Source organism: Macaca nemestrina, chromosome 2 (genome assembly GCF_043159975.1).
Source record: "Macaca nemestrina isolate mMacNem1 chromosome 2, mMacNem.hap1, whole genome shotgun sequence".
Lineage (NCBI taxonomy): Eukaryota > Metazoa > Chordata > Mammalia > Primates > Cercopithecidae > Macaca > Macaca nemestrina.
Genome location: NC_092126.1, coordinates 150,451,790 through 150,476,463, shown reverse-complemented (window position 1 = coordinate 150,476,463; position 24,674 = coordinate 150,451,790). Strand labels below are relative to the sequence as shown.

Genomic DNA, 24,674 nt, shown 5'->3' with positions numbered 1-24,674 from the left:
GCCCGGCTAATTTTGTATTTTTAGTAGAGACAGGGTTTCTCCATTTTGGTTAGGCTGATCTTGAACTCCCAACCTCAGGTGATCCACCCACCTCGGCCTCCCAAAGTGCTGGGATTACAGGCATGAGCCACCACACTGGGCCAATTCAATGTTTCAGTACATATTTATGCTGTATAATGATTCAGTCAGGGTAGTTCTTGTATTCATTACCTCATCATTTATTTGTGGTTAGGGCCTTCAAAAGCCTGTCATATATAGCTATTTTAGAATATGCAATATTTTACTGTTAACCATAGTAATCCTCCTATGCACTAGAATGGCAGAATTTATTCCTCCTATCTAAAGTAACTTTTGTACTTTAACCTTTTAAAATGTCAGTGCCTAGCAAGATGCTTTGTCTTCTTTCAATGTGTGATATGTTTATATCATCCTCTTTTGAATTTCTGTTGAGTTTATAGTCTATAATATACATTTGGCAGTTATATCACCTTGTATTTTATTGTCTTTAATGTAAATGTGACTGATGAAAAGCAAACAAATGTAACAACCTACACATCTAAATAGGTAAAGTGTTGAAGCCCGCCTTCAAAGTAGTTACCTTGGAAAATTACACATTTAACCTAATACTGTGATGATGATCCTATTCTCAGAACATTGATTTTTGTTTTTGTTTTTGTTTTTTTTTTTTTTTTTTTTGAGATGAAGTTTCACTCTTGTCACCTAGGCTGGAGTGCGGTGGCACCATCTCAGCTCACTGCAACCTCTGCCTCCTGGGTCAAGCTCAAGCGATTCACCTCCCTCAGCCTCCTGGGTAGCTGGGATTACAGGCACCTGCCACCACACCCGGCTAACTCACGCCCAGCAAATTTTTGTTTTTTTAGTAGAGACAGGGTTTCACCATGTTGACCAGGCTGGTCTTGAATTCCTGACCTTAGGTGATCCAACCGCCTCGGCCTCCCAGAGTGCTGGGATTATAGGCGTGAGCCACTGTGCCCGGGCACATTGATGGTTTTCTAAACAGTGGCCAGTAATTTAAAAACCAAGATAGAGAGAAAAAAAAAAACAGAGAGAGAGAGAGAGAGAGTGTGTGTGTGTGTGTGTGTGTGTAAAACAAACACAGTGCTTGCTCCTTGCCACACTTCTATGTAAGTATGCCTATAAAGTGAAGAGCTAGTTTTTTTCTCTGTCATTCTGAAGCCAGTTTCACAAGTGGAGTTTGAAAATGCCTTTTGATCAGTGGCAATTTTATTTGGAATAGGGTCAAGTCATTCTAGCATGACTACTTTTAAGTGATAACACTCATTTGCATGTTTGCCAAAAAATAAATAATCCAGTTTCACTGCCCCCCCCGCCCCAGCCACCCCATCTAAAGTACAAATTCCTTGAGGGCAAGACATCTACCATCTCTTGTGCATCCCCTCTACCATTAGCACTTCTCTGTATCGTGCGCGTGATTTGAGATCCTAGAGCCCTTACTTTAAAGGCTGAGACAATTTTGGTTATCATGCTAGGAAGACTGGCTTTGCCTTCCTAGTCTTTGTCTTCCTTTGTTCAGCTTTGCAAACCCATTTATATCACATGGAGTAACTGGCTGTTTGGGAAGTTTCAGCCAACTGTTCTTTACTTCATTTTATGGATGATGTGGTACCCATTTTGTCTGTAAGGGCTTTCTGTAGAATGAATGCCCCATTCTCATTGAAGAGATGGGATAACCATAGCTCTTAGCCACCACAATGTGTTCAGAGCACTGTTCAGGGGGAATATTCATGGTACCTTCAAATATTACTGCCTTTAAAAGTAATGCAATCTCCGGCTCTGCCAGATCTTTTGTGTCATGAGAAAAAACCAAAACAACTTAGTGCCTGCCCATCCAGGGCTTATCTTTGAAGTAACAAGAGGAGAATGAAAGACTTGAAGAAAAGAGTAGCACTGGGATACATTTCCACCCACACAGGTACTTGTTTTGTTTTGACTTTGTGTGGTCTGTTTATGTGCGTGCAGTGTATTTTTTTTGGGAAGGTTATGTCTTTGAGTTCAAAATAATCTCCTTTCTGTATTTGATTCAGCTTCCGTATTTGGTTACCACTGCAGTAGTGACAGTTGCTTGACTAATTTTTGCAATGCCCAGGGCTCGTTGAGATTCTTGGAAAGATGAAAAACCACCATATTTACTCTCTCCAATGTTGGCTCTGTTTCTGCTATAGCTTTTAAAAGATGATAGTTTCTTTTTTTAAGTTAATATTTTTAACAGCTTTGCTGAGATATAATTCATATACCATGTAATTCATTCATTTAAAGTATAAAATTTAATGGTACTTAATATATTCACAGAGTTGTACAGTTATCACTATGATCGAAGTTTAGAACATTTTCATCACTCCCAAAAGAAACCTTGACCCATTTCACTCTCCATTCCCCCCGTCCTCCTGGTCCCTGGCAGCCACACATCTACTTTCTGTCTCTCTATATAGATCTGCTTATTCTGGGCATTTCATATAAATGAAATAATACAATATTTGGTCTTTTGTTACTTCATTCCTTTTTATTGCTGAATAGTAGTTCCTTGTATGGCTGTACCACATTTTATTTACCAAAAAAAAAGTTTTTAAAGAAGCAGTACTAGCTCCTGGATAAAGGTTGGTTTGAGCAGTTATACAGACTACAATGCCTTCTTCACTAATCTTAAGCTATGAAAAAGGAAGAGAAAAACATACCATTTTGTTTGTTGATTTGCACTTGAACCCCAGCAAAATGTCATGGTCCTAACCCTCTGGTGTAACCTGTGTGGAGTAGTAGCATGGTTTATTTTTAGAATCTGAGTGACATTTTCTGTTTGGTAATCTGTCTGATTTCAGATGGAGCTATAGATAGGGATATAGATAAAATTTGGCATTTTCAAACTTGTACTTCCAAAGACTTTAGAACCAAATGTCACTCAGCTGAAACCATAATGAATTATAAACTACGTGTTCTAGAGTTTTGTTGTCACAGAGTCAGATAAGATGCCAAATGCTAGCAATACTATTTAGGAGGCCTACTCTTAGGATTTAAAAGAAGTGGACTGCCAGAGATGAATTATGTGACACAAATGCTAACATGTAGTTATTATGAGTGATCTATTCTGTCATGAGGTAGCCCTTGAAAAACAATCTGGGACAAAAGAACAAGCCTCTGGCACTGCTGAATTTTTGGAGAGAAAAACCTTTAGAAGTTAGCATGTGATTCTTTCTGGACATGTTCATTGCCTTATTTCTTCTTTTGCAAACATTTTGTAAATATTGATGAAGTGAAATGAGATGTTTGAGAAGGCAGATCCTCAGATCCCCTAAAGAGCATTGTCAGTAATGTTGAGCTATTCCTACCCCATCCCTCTATTTACCTGCGACAGCCTCTCAGAGCGTGATCATGGTGGCTTTGTGGTGGTTTTAAATGTAATCGTGAGAAGCTAGCTGAGAGAATGCTAGCAGTGTTCCTTCGGATCAAGTTGAGACTAGCTGGTACAGTTAAGCCTAAGTTTCTTTTTGTTTCCTTCCTTGCCCCTCTCATTTTTCTATACTTTGAGAAATTTATAGATTGGTAGTTAAGGACTATCTTTGCAGGCCTAATTCAAAGCTTTTGGGGAATGAGTTGTTTTGTTGGGCGAAAGACAAATAGGAAGTATAGGACTGTATGCCTTATAGGAATAGAAGGCAGCAGATAGTATAGCTATTTTCTATATGGGGAAACTGAGGCACAGGAGGGTCACTTAATGAAGTCCCTGATCTCTGAAAAGGCAAACATCAAAAAAAAAAAATAGAGAAATACGCCATTGTTTGAAAATAGAGGTGAGCCCTCCTAAAGCTGGTCTTGAGCTGTTTCATGTGTTAGTGTTGGCAGGAGGTAACCAGGACGGCCTAAATCTTGCTTTCTGAAACTCATTCATCAAGCATTTCCTGAGTGGTTGTGAGCACTGAGATACGTCATCAGTTCTCCCTTGTGCCACGTCACTGCTGACATGTCCTTAGAAATGTCTGATGTGGTATTGGCTGATCTTGGTATTGATCAGTTGTAAAAGTGGAAGAGGCATGAGAAGAGACACCTCCTTGGGGCATGCTAAAATTACATATCTTGGGGGTTCCTGGACAACTTTCTGTTAGGACTGGAGCCAGGCCCAGGAATATGCATTTTAAGTAAGTCTCTTAGGTGATTCTGACATAGGTCATCCAGGAACTCACTTTGGAAAGCATTGTACTAGACAGTGAAATAGGAGTGGCTGGATGAAAAACAATAAGGAAAATTTGCCGTGGTGCCGTGGCTCATGCCTGTAATCCCAGCACTTTGGGAGACAGAGGTGAGAGGATCACTTGAGCCCAGGACTTAGAGACCATCCTGGGCAACATGGTGAAACCCCATCTCTGCAAAAACTACAAAAAATTAACCAAGCGTGGTGGAGGGCACTTGTAGTCCCATCTACTCAGGAGGCTGAGGTGGGAGGATCACTTGAGCCTGGGAGGTTGAGGCTGCAATGAATCATGATGGCACCACTGCACTCCAACCTAGGTGACAGAGATCCTGACTCAAAAAAAAAAATTTCCACAGATGGGTGAAATTAAACTGAGAACCACTTTTGCTTTACATAGGAGCTCAGTAGAGCCTTTAAATCATGACCAGACTTAATTTACTATCTAATTTTCAGAAATACATTTGTCACATGCAGACAGTTACACCTAGATAGTTGTAGAAATTTTCAGCATTCCCAACTTACAGAAAATCCTGAGAGAAAGAATATACAGCTGACTCTTGAACAATACCATCTGAACTTCGAGGGTCCACTTCGACTCAGGATTTTTTTCAACCATTTGCAGACAGAAAATACTGCAGAATGTGAAACCCATGGGTATAGAGGGCCAGCTTCTCCTGTGAGTGGACTTTGAGACTTGGGTATGTGTGGATTTTGGCATCGGTGGGATTCCTGGAACCAATCCCCTGAGTGTATATACCAAAGGATGACTAATTTCTCTTTAGTATACAACACCTAATTTTAACTCTGCTGAAAATGAAATCCTTTGCTGCTTCCATTCAATAGGCTCTTCCTTCTGTTCCTTCCAACCAGTCGACAGAGCCTTGATGTGATTCCAGTGGATGACCTGTTAACTTAGTGAGGGGACTTGATTCGGTGTGGGTTCCTGCGGACGCCAGGATTTGGATATGTATGAGGTGACATCACTTTCTCCTCTGTCACCACCATGGGAATCCATAACTAAAAGGTGGATGGTGAGTAGCCATCCACCTTTGACAAGAAAGGTTGATACCTCAGCTATTTAAGATACTTGCTCAAATACCAAGTGTGTAAGTAAATGGGTAATTCCAAGCTGGAACAGCCCAAGGAAGCGTAAGAAAGGAAATACAAGAGCCTTTCTAGGCTTCAGTTCTCAGTCCAGCAGATGGAAGCCTCTCAGTTACATGAGCTCACATCTGTCTCTCTGATTTGACAGAGCTTGTGCCATAAAAACTGGAATTGCTAATTCTGTAATCCTTCGAAAGCATGATTGAAGTGAGACTGACAAAGAGCTACACCCTAAAGGTTAATGGCACAGAGAGAATAAGGGGCCTGGAGAACTAATCATGAAATATAAATGTCAGTGGCTGCAAACCACTCATCCATTTAATTGACTAGAAGTTAATATAGTCTCGTAGACTCCAAATTAAAATGTTTCAGTTTTGCTTTATTTCTTCATTACTCTAGTCCCCATTGACCTTGTGTTGAGACCGAAACAATTGAGGGGCATTCTAGCATGGGAGCAGTTTTAACAATCATTGTCAGCATGGCTTTAAAGAAAATAGGTTGGCCAAACACATGTTAGGTTCTGCCATCTAGTAATAGTATGATTTTTTTTTTAAACCATTAGAATAAGGCATTGGGAAGACAGATTGAATTTCTGGAATGCCAGAATGTCAGTGGTAAATATCACTGTTACTTATTACCCAGGAGTTTGCTACCCAGCTGTAGGTGGTGGGTATTCTTCAGTCATAGGCTGACCTGTCAAGGTATAGGATGGGAAAATAATGGCATTTAGAAGAACATTTGTAATCAAATTCATAAACTTTCTTAAAGAGGTAAGGTGAAGGTTAGGTTTCTGTAAAGTTTTCTAGTTGGTAACTCTGAAGGCTGTAGGTAACTATAATATTAGATTTGAAGGAACTCACAGAATGGGAAAATATTTTTTGTAAATCATGTGTCTGAGAAGGGACCTGTATTAAGAATATGTATAGAACTCTTACAGCGCAGCAATACAAAGGCAGATAATCCTATTTAAAAACGGGCAAAGGATTTGAATAGACAATTCTCCAAAGAAGATAAATGGCCAACAATTGCAGAAAAATATGCTCATGCATCATTAATCATTAGGAAGATGAAAATCAGAACCTCAGTGAGATCCGCCTACTATGGATGGTTGAAATAAAAAAAGACAATAACAAGTGTTGGTGAGGATGTGGAGAAACTGGAATGCCTCATGTGTTGCTGGTGGGAATGTAAAATGGTGTAGTTGTTTTGGAAACAGTTTGGCAGTTGCTCAAAATGTTAAGCATAGAGTTACCATTTGACCCAGCAGTTCTACTCCTAGGTACATACTGGATAATTGAAAACAGCCCTGTAAAAATCTGTCCACAAATGTCCATAGAAGTAGTATTTATAATAGCTAAAAAGTAGAAGCAATCCAAATGCCCGTCAACTGATGAATGGATAAAATGTGGTCTATCCATACAATGAAATATTACTTGGCAATATAAAGAAATACAGTACCGACATATGTTACAACATGGATGAACTTTTAAAACATTATGAGTGAAAGAACCAGACACAAAAGACACCAAATCATTATATGATTGAATTTATATGAGATGTCTGGAATCAGCAAGTCTATAGAGACAGAAAGTAGGTTAGTGGCACTGGAGAGAGGAGAATATGGGGAGTGACTGCTAATGGGTATGGGTTTCTTTTGGGGGTGAAGAAATGTCCTAAAATTAGATCATGGTGATGTTGCACAACCCCAATTATAAACACATTGAGTCAGACACTTTAATGGGTGAATTATATGGCATGTGAATTATATGTCAATAAAGCTGTTATAAAAGTTGGAGACTTAATGTGGAGAATATTGTTGCTCCATTCATTCCATTATTTGCAGAGTTCTTTGTGTGTGTGTGCATATGCTTACATTAAAATATTGTGGAAAGTACTAGCTCAATTATAAACCTTACTAATGGTACCTGTCAGTCATTCAGAGAACACCTGAGTGCCAGACTTTGTGTCTGGTGGTAAGGGGCATTCACTGCGGCTCCCTGGACACCCCACTCAGGGCCCTTCTTGAGGAGCTGACAATCTGGAATTGTTGGTTTCTTTAGGATCAGTACTAGCTATCTTACAAGAAGCAAACTGACATCCTATGTGTACATTCAGATGATCTTTACAGAGGATGATGTGTGCACACAGGGTGGGACAGTCGGGTCCTGGGGGTGAGAGGGAAGGAGAGGATGGAATTCCAGGTGGAGGTGGTCAGCAAGGGCCCAGGACAGACATGGCCAAGGGGAGTTGTGAATTTGTGGCTGTCCAGCTTGAATGTTGTCATTGTTGCCAAATAGTCCGCGAAATAAGTCCCAGCTCTTTATTTAGCGTGGCTCAGTAGAAAAGGTAGCTCTGGAATTTCCATAGAGGAGGAGAGTTTTGGTGGTGGCAGGTCTGATTGGAAGAGGTGCAAGCAAAGGTTTTACGTATGATCAATGTTTACTTGAGGGGCCCTGGGGTGCTCATGCCTTTGGATGACCAGGCTCACCCTGCCCCCCAGCACCTCTTGCTGCTCTTTCACCCTTGCCCTCACCCTGCTGGCTCAGGGTGCTGTGCTGTCACCCCCTCAGGCTGTGCTGACCCTGCAGGATTTTGTTCACGGGTACACTCCTGCTGAGCCTTAACCATCTGCTCTGTGAAACCTCTCCGAGTGGTATAGGATCTTACAATTTCCAATTAACATTAACATTAGAGACATGGTCCCTGGAGCCAGACCTTCAGGTGTAAATCCAGTCTTTCCTATTTCTAGCTGTGACCTTGGGCAAGTTGCTGAGTTACTTTTGGTGACCGTTTCCTCCTGAAAATGAAACTAATGATAGTGCCTACTTCACAGGTAAATAGGAGTAGGAAATGAATTCACATATACAAAGTTTCTAGAGCATCTCTTCTCAGTGTTATCCAACATCCTGATTACTAATTTGCCGGGGGGGGGGGGGGGAGGTGGCACTCTCTCTTCTCTTTCTCTGCTCTTTGCAGGTGCTGCTGTCACAATAAACTATAGGGAGGAAAAACCTAGTCAATTCCCTGAAAAGTCTCCAGTATGACCAGAAGTGTAGATAAGATTGTTGCATGTGTTCAAGTCATTTTAAGGAGCCTTAGAAGATTAGATGCATGTTGGTTCCTACAGAGGAAAAAGAAAAGAAAGGAGATTCCAGTTAATGACTTGAGGCCCCTTACAATGTAACATCTTTGCTTCCTAAAGGGTCCTCTGTCTGCTGAGGTTCTGTGTGTGGGTGGGAGGGCACTGTGCAGGGGTGAATGGGGGTAGAATAAGGGGAACATTGTGTAATCATCAATTGGCCTGATTTTTCTGACTTTCCTTCCCCAGCCCTATGGTAGCTCTAGACCAGCTCTAACCCCAAAGTCTTAAGTTTGACTGCCCTTCCACGTCAGCACACCAAGTGTTCTGCGTTAGCCCACCAGGGAAGTGAGACTGCTGCATCCATGGTCTCTCAAAATTAAGCTTCATTGCATGACACACCCTAGGGCATAAGGAAAAACTGTTAACATGTAATTCTGCACTGCTTAGAGATGCCAGCTTCTTCAACACTTCTTGGACCTCATTATTTTATATTCTGCAAGTGTAGATGTGATGTATGTCACTTTATATTTTTGGGTTACCCACTCTTCCTTATATCCAGTAGGAAAGCATTTAAATGCATGTTTGTCACTATGTTTCTATTTTTCGTGATTTGTATAAAGATGAATGGCTCTAGGAATGTCATCTAGTCCATTAAGCCACAGCCTGCCTCTCTGATCCCTGAACGCTTGCTGTCAGCTCACCCGAGCTCAGCTGTACCTTTGAAGTGCAGGGCAAGCCTTTCATCTTCCATCATTTTCACTTAATGACAGCCCGGCCTTTGATCAGCTCAGTTTTCCTCTTTCTTTGGCTTCATAGTAAGTCACTTGGAGCTAAGGAGAGATCTGAAGTAGGCTCAGAAACGGCCACAACTTTTCTGAGCACAATGGTTGATTGGCCTTTATATCTTAAGTAAATATACCAAAGGGAGTCAGCCCTTCCTGGCTTCTCATTGATAAAATTTGCTCACTGGGTAATGTAAACGTAAAAAAAGAGAGAGGTCCGGAGGACAGAAAGAAATAGAAATAAAAAGTAAGCAACATCCCCATCCCCCAGTATTTTAGGTTAATTAATTTGGGGGAACCTTCACCTTCACACTCGAGTAGAAAACTTCTCGGTATCATGGGCATGATTTCGTTTAGGAAACACTTTAAATTTTACATGCTAATGGAATATTTGTTTTCAGGTTAAATTATATGACTTTTTTCCTTTATTATTTAATAGTGTCTTTTCTTGGAGCTTGGTACGGAAACAGAAAGTCCTTGATAGCGTATAATTTTTGCATAAGGATCTTACAATTTCCAATTAACATTAAAATCTGTGGAATAAGTCTGCAATCGCCTTTTAAAAAGCAGCTCACAGGTTTACCTAGTCTTTGGTTATGCCGAACACCATTATTAAGCCATTTTTTTTAAAGAAATAAATACATTTTGGTATTTAATTACTTACCCATGTATGAAATTAGCTGTTTGACTCTCCAGTAACTCTCTAATAAATATTTTAATACTTTCTCAAGCTAGTCACATACTTACAGACTTCAGTTCTAATAGCCTCTTAGTTTTTTATTGGATAATACAGACATCTTTTAATAATAGCTTACATAAACTATAATTATTGAGTAAACTTTATCTGTAAAAGCACTCCACAATATACTGTATACTGTGAACAACCCAACATATCTGTATATTAGCCTGACACCAGTTTAATGAAGGATGATGATTTTTTTTAGAATTGGTTTATTTTAATATAGGAAGATTTCATTGGAGTCAGTTTTTAAAAATCAGTATTCAGATTTTTCCTTCTGTATGCATTATTATTTGACTTGTTTGATGTTCTTCACAACTCAGATTTTAGGAAATGTCTGTTAAATAGATGTTGGTTAATCATGGATAAATGGAAGCTCTTAGCACAACCCCCGCCATCAAACAGTAGACATCTAAATTGTTTAAAGAGAATGAGTATACTGACAGTTTTCTCCAAGAATAAAAATGGAATCTTATTAGGCTATAAAAACGTCACCTGACAGTGATTAAAATGTAAATATGAGCGGTTAATCAGACTTTGTTAGATCAACCTGTGGAACTTAAAATACGGAGTTCTAGCACTAACGCACTCTTTCTTTTCCATGTTACATATTGATAAGCTAGGGAACAAATGTAGCTTCCTGGCTTGTTCATCTCATAGTTTCTCAATTTATATCAAGGAAGGATCAACATTGAGAGAGTTATCAGGAAGAAGCTGAGGGTGGCCTGTTTTGGAAAGATCCGGTGAATGTATTAAATACTAGCTGGAATACCAGCTCTCTGATCTTCCCTTAAAATGTGTCTTCAACCTGCCTTTTCTTCATCCTCACTGATGGAACACTGTTGAAGCTTCCTCACCTAACGCTTGCGTCCCTGCCCTGCTCCCTGGCTCAGGTGTGTGCACCCATCTGGCACGGTGTGTTAGAGCACCCCTCACGGAAGCCTCCCTGCAGCTGTGTCAATGCTTACAGTGGCTCCCTGTCAGTGACCCGACTCGTCAGGTCTCAGCCGTTCACCTATGTTCAGAGCCCTTTATTATCTGACCCACCTCTCTGTATCCAGCCTTAAGTCTAAAGAAACAAACCCATTGTTCTAGTCCCATTGCTCTCACACAAAGGTGGCATCATTCCCGCTCTCTGCCTTGCCTCATACTCGTGTACCTGCCTGGAATGCTCATACCCATCATTTCCAAGTGTCCAAATCCTGCCCGTTTTTCAAATCCCACTCCTATTTGAGTTAGAATTATTGTCGTCCTCATAAAATGTGTGTGGCATCACTCTCTTTTCTTTAAAATGAAAAGTGCATCTCTTTATTTTTTATTTCAAATTAATTAATATTTTTAAACTTTCCCCATTTTAATTCCTACTATGATAAACGTTGGTAGATTAACCTACATAACCAAAAGCTCTTTGGGGGTCCTCAATATTCGATTGGTAACAGCTTTATTGAGATATGACTAATATACCATGCAATTCACTTATTTCAAGAGCATCTGATTTATTTTGGCATTTATAATGTTCAGTCCTTACAGTTCCTTATCTCCATAACTTATCACTCCCACTAGAACTAAAATTCCTTGAGGCAAAGACCAGATCCAAACATCTGTGTGTTTTCCTTATTTCCTGGAGTAGTCCTACAAACATCCCAGGCACAACAATGCCTGTGAATGAACCACATCCTCTGATTTTTTTCTGCCAGTCCTAAATTGTATACATTCTTTAGGCGGGACTGGATTCAACAATGAGCCTTTTAAATAAGGGTTCCACGTCCATGTGTCCGTTTCTGGGGTGATGTGGCAGGGACACAAGTCCCACTTCACTATCATTTTGGGATGAGGACTGTCTCAATAAGAGAGCATGGGTGGGAGCTTTTATGAAAGAACATAGCAAAGGACAAGGACAGGGCTTATCCCTGGAGCCTGCTCTAGGGAAGGAAAGGAGGCCCTAGGGAATGAGCTGAGTCTAGGAAGTGGCCTGAAGGCTTCCAGCCTTGTGAAAATGTTTGTAAATAGTATCGCAGTTAAGCGATAGGATTAAGAGCCATAATGCAGGATGCTTGTAAATGTTTTCAGACACTGAAGACCAAGGAACACTTATTGCTGAGGAAGAGCTTGAAGAGGTGGGACTTGCACCCTAGACCAGACCTGAAAGTGAAGGACTGTTCCAGGCAGGCGGGAGGGGAGGTGGGAGGCACCCCTGCGTGTGCAGACGGTAGGAGCAGTGGAGTCTGAGGGGAGGGGGAGAGACGAGAGAGATGGGTAAGGCTGGAGAGAGAGGGTGAGATGGGCTGATCAGGTTGAGGCATTTGAGCCTTTACTCCAGCAATCCAATCAATCAGGGACCCCGATCTCTCATGGTGGGAGGCAGGGTGGCCATGTTGGAAGACTTTCTTTCAGCCCCAGGGGTGAGGTGATGTGAGGAGGAAGAACACAAAGGATGCAGTTCGGCCTAATAGCTTTTATTTGCCTGAACCATACAGGTCCCTCATTAAAGAAATATTTGCTAAGCACCTGCTTTATTCCGGGCAAAGCATAAGCTACTCCTGATTATATTGTCTGCTTCTTTTAATGTCTTTTGTATGAAAATGTGTCCCCAATTGGACTTGAGCTGAATTGTAACTGGGGACCCTGTGTTTAATCCAGCTTAGCTCTGCACTCTCAGATTGCAAATAAAAGGTACGTAATAAATGACTATGGGAAATAAAAATAATAGAAAAACAAAACCCAAACAAAAAAATGAGTATGTGATTGAGTGGCAGTGACAGGATTCACACCCCCTAACTATTACTACAAAAGAGAGGAGCTTACTTGTTTCTAACGGAGCGGTCTGTGTGTACCACAGGCTCAGCTTCCCCAGCGATGGGATGGACTGACGTCAGGTCCTTCCGGTGCGGTGCAGTGCGGTGGGAGTGCACAGTATCACCTGGGTAGTATCCTTGCCAAAAAGATTTAATTTAACTCAGATTTAATCATAAGGAAATGATTAGGCCACCAAAATTTGTAGGGACAGCTCATTGGTCTGCATTATTTAAAAACGTCAATGTCACGAAAGAGAAAAAAATGCCTTTAGATGAAAGGAGATTGAAGAGACATGACAACTTCACTGAGCAGTATATGATCCTTAATTAATCAAGTACTCCCCCAACCCTCCCTGCCACCAAAAAGAGACAGACAGTTCAGTTGGGGAAGTTGGAATGTGAACTGGACATTAGATAATGACAGTATGTCAACTTTAACTTTGTTGAGTGTGATAATGGTATTATGGCTCTGAAGGAGAATATCCCTGTTCTTAAGTATTTATGGGTGAAATAAGATGTCTCCCACTTATTAATACTTTCAAAAATCATAGCAAGAAAACGTGTATGCATGTAGCTAAAACAAAAATGCTATGCTAGGTGAATCAAGGTAAAGAGAATGGGATGTTCTTGTTCTCATTCAACTCTATTTGGGTAGCTTTAAAATTTTTTGAAATTAAAAGTTGGAAAAATTACAGTGATTTACTTGGGTACTTAGCTGTTTCAGCGGTAAGGTTTACTGAAGCTGACTTTAAGTTACTTGCTTTACCCGTCTTCAGGGTTGTCAGGCCCTCGAATGGTGTGCGTGCCCAAGTCCCTAATGCTGCTTCCACTGTGTCAGGACTGAGACATCTTTGAACTTCGCGTCCTGTTTTAATCCTTGGAAAATTCACTCTGTGGCTTCTGAAACCAGCATATTTAGCAATAGTAAGGAATACAGTGAGTTAATGAATTTTCGTGGGATACCTGAATGGCTGACTAAGATAGCTGACTTGGGAATGTGTCCCCTCCCAGCTCCCTGCCCACTGCAGCTCCGTGGGGAGCTTGGAGCTGATAATGGGATTTCACGATCAGAATCAGGGGGCCTATATACAGCCTTTTTTCAGCACTCTGTATGCCAGTGAGAAATGTGAACTGGTTTCCGGGACCACCATCTTACTCCTCAGGGTCTGGACTGGAACCTGCTGCAGAGAGCAAGATCTCCTGTTTGACGGTAGCACACACGATAGTATTGCTGAGAAATGAGTAGTTTTTGAGTTGAAGCCAGCAGCACATGTCACATGGGATGCTGCCAGGCAGCTCAGCTCAGGTAGATGGCACCAAAAGGGGTGCTCTTGGGGCTGAGGCCGACAAGAGGCACTCAAGTCGGGTTTTGAAAGTGCAGATGAGTATGCATTGGCAGAGAGGGCTTCTGAACACATTCTAGGGAGGGAGAAAGGTGTGTGGAAGAAAGCCTGTAAGTCCAGAGTGTGTGTGGGGAGGAGGCGGCCCCGTGTCGAGTATCGCTCTGAGCCTGTGTGGGTTCACACTGCCATTTTCACACATGTGGAAACAGTCATAGAAAGTCAGGCAGCTGCGCCGAGATCATGTAGCCGGCTCCTGGTGGAGCAGATTTGGAGCACCCACTGACGCGTGCTCTCGGGCACTGTCTTCTGACCCCTTCCACTGGCTGGTGCTGACTGTATTCGAGGAGGGGGCCTCTCATGAGTAGGAAGAAGGACAGTTAGAGGTTTCCTTTGTTCAGCCATCTTATCCTTCAGATGGGAATTGCACCAACAGATGGAATCCAACCAACAGTGTAATAAATAAATTGCCTGTTCTGGGCTGGCCTTTCTATAAATTCTCATTGATTCGCATAGAAATCCCTCACGGTAGTTGAATAGAGCCTCAAGAGAGATGAAGAGACTGCTAAGATCATACATTTTTCTGACTCCACAGTCCACTTTCTACTGTTTCTCTGTCACTGGCCCAGAGATACAGAAATGAATGAGCTGCTCCGTGCCTCCCAGAACAGTATCCGGGACAGTGTGTGAGGTATTACAGAGAAGAGCAGCACGTGGCGAATTCTTCCATTAGGCAGCCTGTGGGCAGGGCCATTCTAGAGGCTCGGAGTGTTATGGGAGATCAGAAGAGGGAAAGTTTAGTTTTCCATTTTCTCTCTGCACTTCCAAGACTGTGCCTTTTTTCCTCCTCTAGTGGTCAGTGACTGATTCCAGGACTCAACCATCTCAGGGCCTGTGGCAAAGTTGTACCCTCTGGAACGCCCTCCAATTAAACAATGTTTTGAAAATGCAGATAGTAGCATATGACCTTCACTGCTTAACCTGTCACGTGGCACAGGGCTTGCAGACAGAAATTTTTTGAGTATTTTTACTAAAACACTTAAATTTTAAAGAGGTCATACCATTACCAGCTTAATCCCTCTGTTTCGTGGCAACCAGAGTCCCTCTGGAGGCTTGGCTCAACTGCTGAAGAGGTTTAAACAAGTCTCTTTTTTTTGGTTTGTTTTTGCTTACCCTCATCCAGCTACTCCTTCTAAACATTTATAAGCTCTACCAGGGAGGAAACTGAGCCCCTAGCAAAGTGCCTGATTCCAATACCATCTGCTAACAATTTACTTTCATAACTCTCCTCCTTCTCATTAACAGTAAAATGTTACAAAAGTAGATTTGCAAGTAAATACAGTGCAGAATTTCTGCCAGGCTTTAAGAGCCTTTTCCATTAAGGAGGACTGTGCGCTTGGTGTTAAAGGTTCTGAGCTGGCTTTGTCTCCTTGAGGTTCACTGGTGATGTGTCGGGGCCATGTCAGTGCATGTGACCCTTTGGACCGCTGTTGTAATATTCAGGCGGATGGCAGTCCTCAGCCTGCACGAGCACAGCCATAGCAGAGCTCACGCTCTAAGCGGGACTGCACTTCCCTAGTTTACTCAGAGGCCTCTGAGGCTGCCTGAGAGCCAGAGTCTAGGGAATGGAGGACCAAGAATAGAAGGTGGTAGGTGTCATTACTAAGTCTGCATCAGGAAACCAGAGAAGTGGATGAGTGTTTGATCTTGTTTGTTTTGTGTTTGATCTTTTTGAATCTTACGATGTACAAAGCTAAAACCCAGCCTCAAACCTAGATCGGCTGATATTCAGGCTGTTTGTGTTGTGTTACACACCAGAGTTTTCTTCAAGCTGAAATGATATGTATAGTAAGACATTAGTTTGACCCCACTTATTCAGTGTTAACTCCACGGAGGTTGCAGTATTACATAATCTGTCAAGATACAGTTCAGTTGTAAACTAAATCCAACAGGGTCAATGAGACAGCAGGGACTTTTATTAGCCCTGAAGATAATAAAATGGTTTTTAAGCAGTATAGAACTTGCTGATTAAATGAATAACAATGTGTGGATGTGATAAGTTTTAATTTAAAGTATTTTTAGTGCTTTTCGGTATTCAGAGAACTTCAGTTTATTAAAAAAACACTTTAGTGTATATTCACAATGGATGTTGAGAATTATAGACATAATTTCTTTGGCATTCTTTTATCTTTTCTTCTCAGCCCCTGTAAAATTATAGCTATTAATATTTAAAACCAGAGGCGCCAGCAGACACCATCCGTCCTGCACCAGCATCATCAGTCCTGTCTGGGAGCAGGTCCCACCCCAGACCCACTGCCTCCCCATCCAAAGGAGGCCCCAACCTGATTGGTGAACACACACCTAGTCCTCCTCACTTACAGGCAAGCAGAAGAGTTACTGGGAGGTCCAGGTTCCTCTGGCTAGTGCAGGGCAGATGATCACCAAGTCAGAGGGCCAGGCCGCAGCTGTACACTTCCCCCGTGCCCAGCCAGGAAACCCATTCTCCTCCCTTGCCAGCCCATGTGTTTGTTTCCTCCCGTGCTCAGGTGGTTCTGGTCTGGAAACGGCATCTGTACGTTCAGTTGCTTTCATCTCAGTCGGTCCCACTATGTTAGGTCAGACAGATGGGACAGTGGCAGCTGTTCATCCTTGGTGTCAGAACCAGGGGTCAGTCCTGTCCTCTCTTCTTTCCTCTCTGGATTAGTTTCCTGGGGCTGCCAGAATAAAATTCCGCAGACTAGGTGGTTTAAACAACAGAAATGTATTAACTCATTGGTCCTGGAGGCTGGAAGTCTGAGATCAGAGAGTCAGCGGGCTTATTTCTCCGGCGGGCTGTCTCCTTGGCTTGCAGATGGCCGCCTTGTCTTCTCCCATGTCCTTGCATGGTGGCCCTTCTGTAATGTGTCTTTGTCCTAATCTCTTGTTAGAGAGACAACAGTCAGATTGGATTAATGACCTCATTTCACCTTAATTACCTCTTTAAAGTCCCTGTCTTCAAATACAGCCATGTTCTCTGCGGTACTGGGGGTTTAGAACTTTCACGTGTTAATTCCAGGGGTGGGCATGGTTCAGCTGATAAGCTCCTCTTCCTCCCGCCCCCTCCCCCTCTTGTCCACCTTCCTCCCTCCTCAACTGACTTCCTCCCATTTATTTTCCTCAACCAGTGAAGCATCTTGCACACCTAGAAAGATTATGGAAGTTGGGGAGTCTAAATCCCAGGTTTCTACTTCCAGTGCTTCCATTAATCAGCTTTGCGACCTTGGGAAATTCACTTAATTCTTGAAATACTAGTTTCCTCGGCTGCGAGGCGAGAGCTCTTCTTCCCCGCCTCCCTCACGGGGCTGCATTAAGAAAAGTCAGAACAGTAGATAATGTTGCAATATGCTTGTAAAATAAAATACTCAGAGAAGATACAGGAAGGCTTCTACAAAGTATAGTGTGTATGAAATGATTTAGATTCCTTGAAATTCTAGTGAAGATGGCTTATATTTCACTTCTACCAGTTTTATTCTGCTGTTGTCCTTAACTATATTATTAGCAGTCCAAGATAGAAGCTGTACTCTCTCAACACAATCTCATCTTTGCTCTTAAAAAACAGAATAGAGCTGCTCACAGCAAGCCGAGTCCAGGGTGTGGACCCTGCACAGCCCTTCCCAGCCCAGTCGGCTCCCTGAGGCAAGGTGGGGCTGAGAGGTACTTTGTGTTGCCACCCAAGGGCTGGGGGAATTGCAGGCGATCCTTGCGCTTGAGCAGACAGCACGTCACGGCCTTTATCTGCTGGCTCGCATTGCAAAGGCCGTCCTATAAAAAAAGAAAAAAGGGAGCCAGAATGGGACTAGCCACAAGTTGAACAATTTGAAGGAGACTGAATTCACGGTGTCTTCTCCCCAGCTGCTCGACCGTGAGACAAAGAAGTATTATTTGAAAGAAAGTGAGTAAGCCCTGGCTGCCGGGGCTTCTGCCCTGCACAGTGACGAGAGGGTGAGATGTGAGAGGGGCATGGAATGTGGGAGCTGGGTCCTCTTACCAGGGTGCCCTCTTGCCAGGACATGATGTCAGTCGGTTGCCATGGGCTGTGGTCAGCCTGAAGGAGACACATCGGTGCAGTGCAGCTGGCTTGGCCGACTGAGCTATGGTTTTGCTTCTTTGATTTAGGTTCAAACATGATAAAGGGGCTGGGAAGGGGGCTGAACATAAAGCCTTAGACACAGTGGAGATTTAAATTGTGGACTTAAACTCTGTTCGGCAAGGCATAGAGATCTTTGTCAAAAATCTATCCCTAAAAGTTACAGCAAGATACATTTGAGTATAGTTTACCCTCTCCTTCTCCATAAAGACATTCTCATTTCACCCCGTGCTGTTGGTCTAATCTCCAGAAAATGCCCATAAATACCATTATTTTGATTAATTGCTTGGAGCCTTGCCATCACCTTCTCTGCAGCCTACACCCCAGTCTGGCGATGGGCCCACACAGTTGGTGAAGGGCCATGTGGCCGAGACCCGGGTTCCCATGCTAACGCAGCCTTACCCCGGGAGAATCCATTAATCCCCCTGAAACCCAATCACTCGCCCCATCTCTGTGTTGAAGGTCATGGCCTTGATTGTTCTGTTCTATGAAAATCGAATCTGCATTTGGTGGACCAGATTCTGTTTGTCTCAGGTTTCAGCTGGCTACAACTTTCTTGTAGTATTCGAATAAATGAATGGAGCTGGAACTTTTGAGAACTAGAAGAGTCCTTGTTTTTTTTTAATGAAATCTCCCTTAATCATGAGATGCTAATAATTAGCTAATCTCAAAAAATTTTGTTAGTTGATTGCTTTGTTGAATCTGCTTTTCCTACCACTATGTAAAGTGTGTTCTGTAAAAGTTTGGAAAGTATTTCTTGATTAGCAGTAAAAGGAAACTTAACTTTAGAAGATATATCTATTATGTAAGACGTAGTCCATTAGAGCCAAAAGTAGGCTGTCAAGTTGATCTAATCAAAACACTTAATTTTATAAGTAAACAGAGGTTAGGCCAGGCTCAGTGGCTCAGGCCTGTAATCCCAGCACTTTGGGAGGCCAAGGCAGGTAGATAACTTGAGGTCAGGAGTTCTAGACTACCCTGGCCAACATGGTGAAACCCCATCTCTACTAAAAAATAATAAAAAAAATTAACTGAGCATGGTGGCACATGCTTATAGTCCAAGCTACACTCAGGAGACTGAGGCAGGAGAATCACTTGAACTCAGGAGGCAGAGGTTGCAGTGAACCAAGATCTTGCCACTGCACTCCAGTCTGGGTGACACAGTGAGACTCCATCTCCAAAAAAGAAAAAGAATGGAGGTTGAAGAGACCAGTGCTATTTTGAAGCCTCTGGAGTTAGGTTCTGTGTGAATCAGTATTTTATGTCCCACTGAAAAAGAAGCAATCTTGGCTGTTAATATATGCCAATTATTTGTAAGATAAACTTTAGTCTTAGCAATATGAAAATGTAGGAAATAGTCTTAGAATCTTTGAGATACGGTAATAACAGGATTACACAATGGGGTTATATTTTCCATGGTTCCTCCCTGTGCTCCTCCCCTCTTTCCATTCTGACTTTGAAAGCAGAATTTTCTTGCGATATTTTATCAAAATCACATTATAGCACAGCATAAAGCGAGGTGATTGTCTTTTTTCATTTCTCTCTGTTAAACTTCTCTGCCATTGAAATAAACATGCTGATTCTTGTGAAATCTTAGGCCAAAATCTTTGCTTATCTTCTTTGGGGAAATTTGAAGGAATATTTTTGATCCATACATTAGAACTGCCACCATGACAAAAAACCACAGAAGTTAATTTTGTATATATTAGGCATTTTTCTTTATTTTATTTAGGCATTTTTCTAACGTGTGCCTAGATAAAATTATCTTCATGTAAAAGGCCGAATACATTTACAAAATAAAACTTCTTTAGTTGTCATTGGGAATTTGAAAGAAGTAAAACCGACAGTTGTAGTGAAGCCAACTTGTAAAGCTTAAAATACGGGGTTACTCAACTCAAATCTTCCTTCTGTTTATTCTTGAAAAAGAAAGATAATCTTTTCTCCTTTTTCAATTGCCAGACCATTGTGAAATTTAAAATACACGTTAGGACCAGAGGAAAAGGCCTCTTGCGCTCCCAAGATAAGTTCCTTTTGGTGTATGTACTTTTGCCTCCCACCCTTGTGGTCAGGGTCTGTATACATTTCACCATTTATTCTTGTGACAGTACTTTGCACAGCCTTCAGCGTGTCACAGGCACTCGACATACTGATTAAAAGCTGAACTGCCGCTTTATAAGATCTGATGCCTTCAAGAGCCCAAGTCACCTCAAGTGGTTCACTGAATTGATTTTTTTTAGCTTAATAAATAGGCCGGGCGCGGTGGCTCAAGCCTGTAATCCCAGCACTTTGGGAGGCCGAGGCGGGCGGATCACAAGGTCAGGAGATCGAGACCACAGTGAAACCCCGTCTCTACTAAAAATACAAAAAATTAGCCTGGCGCGGTGGCGGGCGCCTGTAGTCCCAGCTACTCAGGAGGCTGAGGCAGGAGAATGGCGGGAACCCGGGAGGCGGAGCTTGCAGTGAGCCGAGATCGCGCCACTGCACTCCAGCCTGGGCAACAGCGTGAGACTCCGTCTCAAAAAAAAAAATAAATAAATAAATAAATAACGTTTTAAAAATTATTTGACTTTAATATTGTAGGGAGATGTAACTATAATAACAAAAGGTTTGTTTTTATTCCAGGGAAAATTCATGAATGCCTATTCTTAATTGTTTAATAGTTTAGTGTGAAAAGCCTGAGAGAAAAAAGACTCTAATGATATTGGAGCCTTATACTGCTTATAAATATATTCTTATTTTGGAGGAGGAAGAGGTAACATTTCTACTGAGACATAATTCACGTACTATACAATTCACCCATTTAAAGTCTATAGTACACTTCAGTGGTTTTTAGTATATTTAGAGTTATGCAACTTTTATCACAATCAATTTTAGAAGGTTTTTGTCATTCCCCAGAGAAACCTGGCACCCGTGAACTGTCACCTCCCATTCCCCCTTCTCCCAGCCTCCAGCACCCACTCACCTGCTTTCTGCCCGTGAGCCTCTCTCTTCTGACATTTCATAGAAATGGAATCAGACAGTATGTGGCCTTTTGTGTCTGCTTTCCTTCACTCAGCATACTGTTTTCTAGGTTCATCTGTGCCGTGGCTGAATCAGTATCTTATTTCTTTTTATAGCTGCATAATATTTCATCATGGATATTTCATTTTTTACATCTGTTAGTTGATGGACATTTCGGTGGTTTCCACTATTTGGCTATTTTAATAATGCTGCTATGAACATGCATGTATAAGCTTTTGTGTGGACATGTTTTCATTTCTCTTGGTTATGTACCCAGGACTAGAATTGCTAGGTTATATGGTAACTCTATGTTTCATCAGTTGAGGAGCTGTCAGATTGTTTTCCACCGTGGCCATGCTGTGTCTGGAGTTGGTTCCTTCCGGTGGGTTCTTGGTCTCGCTGACTTCAAGAATGAAGCCGCAGACCTTCGTGGTGAGTGTTACAGCTCTTATAAGGTGGCACAGACCCAAAGAGTGAGCAGCAGCAAGATTTATTGTGAAGAGTGAAAGAACAAAGCTTCCACAGCATGGAAGGGGACCTGAATGGGTTGCTGCTGCTGGCTGGGGTGGCCAACTTTTATTCCCTTATTTGTCCCTGCCCATGTCCTGCTGATTGGTCCATTTTACAGAGTTCTGATTGGTCCATTTTACAGAGAACTGATTGGTGCGTTTTTACAGAGCACTGATTGGCGCATTTTACATACCTCTAGCTAGCCACAGAGCACTGATTGGTGCATTTTACAATCCTCTTGTAAGACACAAAAGTTCTCCAAGTCCCCACCCCACCCACAAGTCCAGCTGGCTTCACCTCTCAATGCCACTTTACAATTCCACCAGCAGTGTACACCTGTCCCAACTTCTCCACATCCTTGCTAACACTTTTGTATTCTGTCTTTTGATCATAACCATCCTAATGGGTGTTAGTGGTATCTCTTTGTGGTATTGATTCGCATTTCCTTGATGGCTGACAATGTTGGACATTTGGTATGGTTTGGCAGTGTTCCCACCCAGTCTCATCTTGAATTGTAGCTCCCCTAATTCCCACGTGTTGTGGGAGGGACCCAGTGGGCGATAGCTGAATCATGGGGGCGGTTTCCCCGATACTGTTCCCGTGGTAGTCTTAACAAGATCTGATGGTTTTATAAGGGAAAACCCCTTTCTCTCATTCTTATTCTCTCGTCTGCCACCATGTAAGACATGACTTTCGGCTTTCTCCGTGATTGTGAGGCCTCCCCAGGCATGTGGAACTGTGAATCCATTAAGTCTCTTTTTCTTTATAAATTACCCAGTCTCGGGTATGTCTTTATCAGCAACGTGAGAACAGATTAATACAGTATCTTTCCATGTGCTTATTGGCTATTTTCATATCTTCTCTTGGGAAATGCCTATTTAAATCCTTTTCTGTTTTTTGTTATCTTTTTAATTGTTGTAAGACTTCTTCATATATTTTAAAATAGATCTTTTAACACTCCTTATTTTGTAGCACCTTTATCTTTAACATATCCTAAAGCTCTGTAAACTGCCCGCCCTGTCGTCTTGCCTCATTGATTCAGTAGGTCAGTATTCACTGATCATCTACTGTGTGGAAGGTGGTGTGCTCTGCACTCTCAGGTTTATTCAGTGAATTAAATGCCACCTGCTTCCAGAAGCACAAAATAAAGTAGGGAGGGAAGCACCAGAGTGATAAGTTTCTATAGATGTTCAGAGGAAGAGGAGATGACTCTCAGCTGGAGGAATCAAGGACAGCCTGATGGAGGAGGCATTTTAAGTGGTTTTGCAGGATGCATGAACTTAAATGAGAAGATTTGGGGAAGAACAAGTTCTCTGTGGAATGTTGATGAGTCTAGTGTAACTTTTTGGGCTGAAATTTTTAGGGCTCATAAAGAGGAATACTAGGAACAGATTGGCGGTGGGGGGAAGGGGGCAGGGGCGGGGTTGGGGAGGTATTGAAAGCAGCTCTGCTGGGTTTCCATCTCAGAGACTGAGATGCATTAGATGACAGAAAAGCCTGTAGTTAAACTCCTGTGAAAGTTGTTCAATCTCACGGTTGCCAAATTTATTTGACCCCAGGGTCACTCTTGTTTTTTTCGATGAATAACATCTGAGGCACATACCTCGAGTTTTGCTGTCTTAGTTCACCATTACACAAGTAACAGTTTCTTAGTAAATGTTGGTTAGTTGGTTGGTCACTTGTTGATCATAGAATTGCATCAGTAATTCTAAGAGCTGGAAAGAACATGACACATTAGCTAGTCTAGCCCCTTGTTGTACGTTGTACGGAGGGAGGCCCAGAGAGGGGAAGCACATGCCCACATTCACCCCGTGCTAAATAAAGGAAGAGTCAAGATTGCAATGCACGTGTCTTTTCTCCTAGACCAAATGTTTGCTTCGGTTTTACTAAAATAATTTTAACCCACCACACATACAGCTGTTACCACTCCTGTCTAAAATACAAGTGTTGGGTTAGGGCCATCTAGGGAGGGGCCCCAAAGATGCATAAAGGCACATAATTGAACGAACCTGTCGCTGACCTTCTGTGCAGATTCTTTTCCTTTGCTCTAAGCCTTGTGTAAGGCTGCCCAGTCTTACGATGAGGCGTTGTCTGATTGCAGAGGCCATGGGTTCTTGCCTCCAGCTAACCTGTTAACTGGTGGATCCTGGGTCAGTCACACTATGTTTTGGGGGCACAGCTTCTTCATCCATCAAATGAGGCAAACTGTGTTTCCCGCGGTCCTTCCAGCGCCAGCAAAGTGAGATGCTGAAGTGCTACAGTACACACTTACCACTGTCTCCAGGGGACCTGGTGGAGGCTTCTGTCACAGTCCCTGGTGAAAGATACCTGGAGTGCCTTCATGGGGCCTGTAGCTGTAGCCCCAGCCCCAGTCCCACCCCCAAATCTCCAGTGTTTTCTGAGGATTCTTGTGGAATTTTTTTCTATGTTAGACATCAGTGATTTAGTCTTAAAGATAAGCAGTGCATCCGTTGGATGAACTTAAAAATGCAAACAAGCACGAGAATTTTTACTAGGTTGGAAACTGGGGAAGGGAATGGGAATGTTGTTCTTAACCCAAGGGTTTTGCTTTCCACGTCACAGTGTATGCTGGTGGAATGAGTGATGGCTCCTTTTTTGGAGTGATTTCAGTCTGTTGCTGTAGTGGTTGTTTTCCATAGCAACCCCTGTTGCTACACAGCTGGCATCTAATGAAATGATGACCACAGCTTGGGGGTCCAAGCCCGAGGACTCCTCATCCTCTCGCATCCTGCCAGGGGTATTGAGAAACCCTGGGTGGAGAGGAGGGTCAGCTGGTACCATTTTGATGAGGGTTGATTTACAGTTGCTGCGTTCCTGGGGGTATCATCATGGCTTCCCAGAAAGTTAGCTGGGTTTGGGCTTCTGAAGCTTTCCCGTGGAACAGCCTCTTCTCTCTTTGTGGAGGAGGAAGTATCACAAGATAATTAGAAAGGATATTTTTCTAATTTATGAA

General features: G+C 42.4%; 1 protein-coding gene across 4 annotated transcripts in view; it reads left to right on the top strand.

Annotated features, from left to right (window-relative positions):
- The window catches only part of LOC105477714 (vestigial like family member 4), a 162,066-nt gene that overhangs the window by 91,687 nt on the left and 45,705 nt on the right, over positions 1–24,674 (top strand). The gene's annotated exons all lie outside the window — the stretch shown is intronic.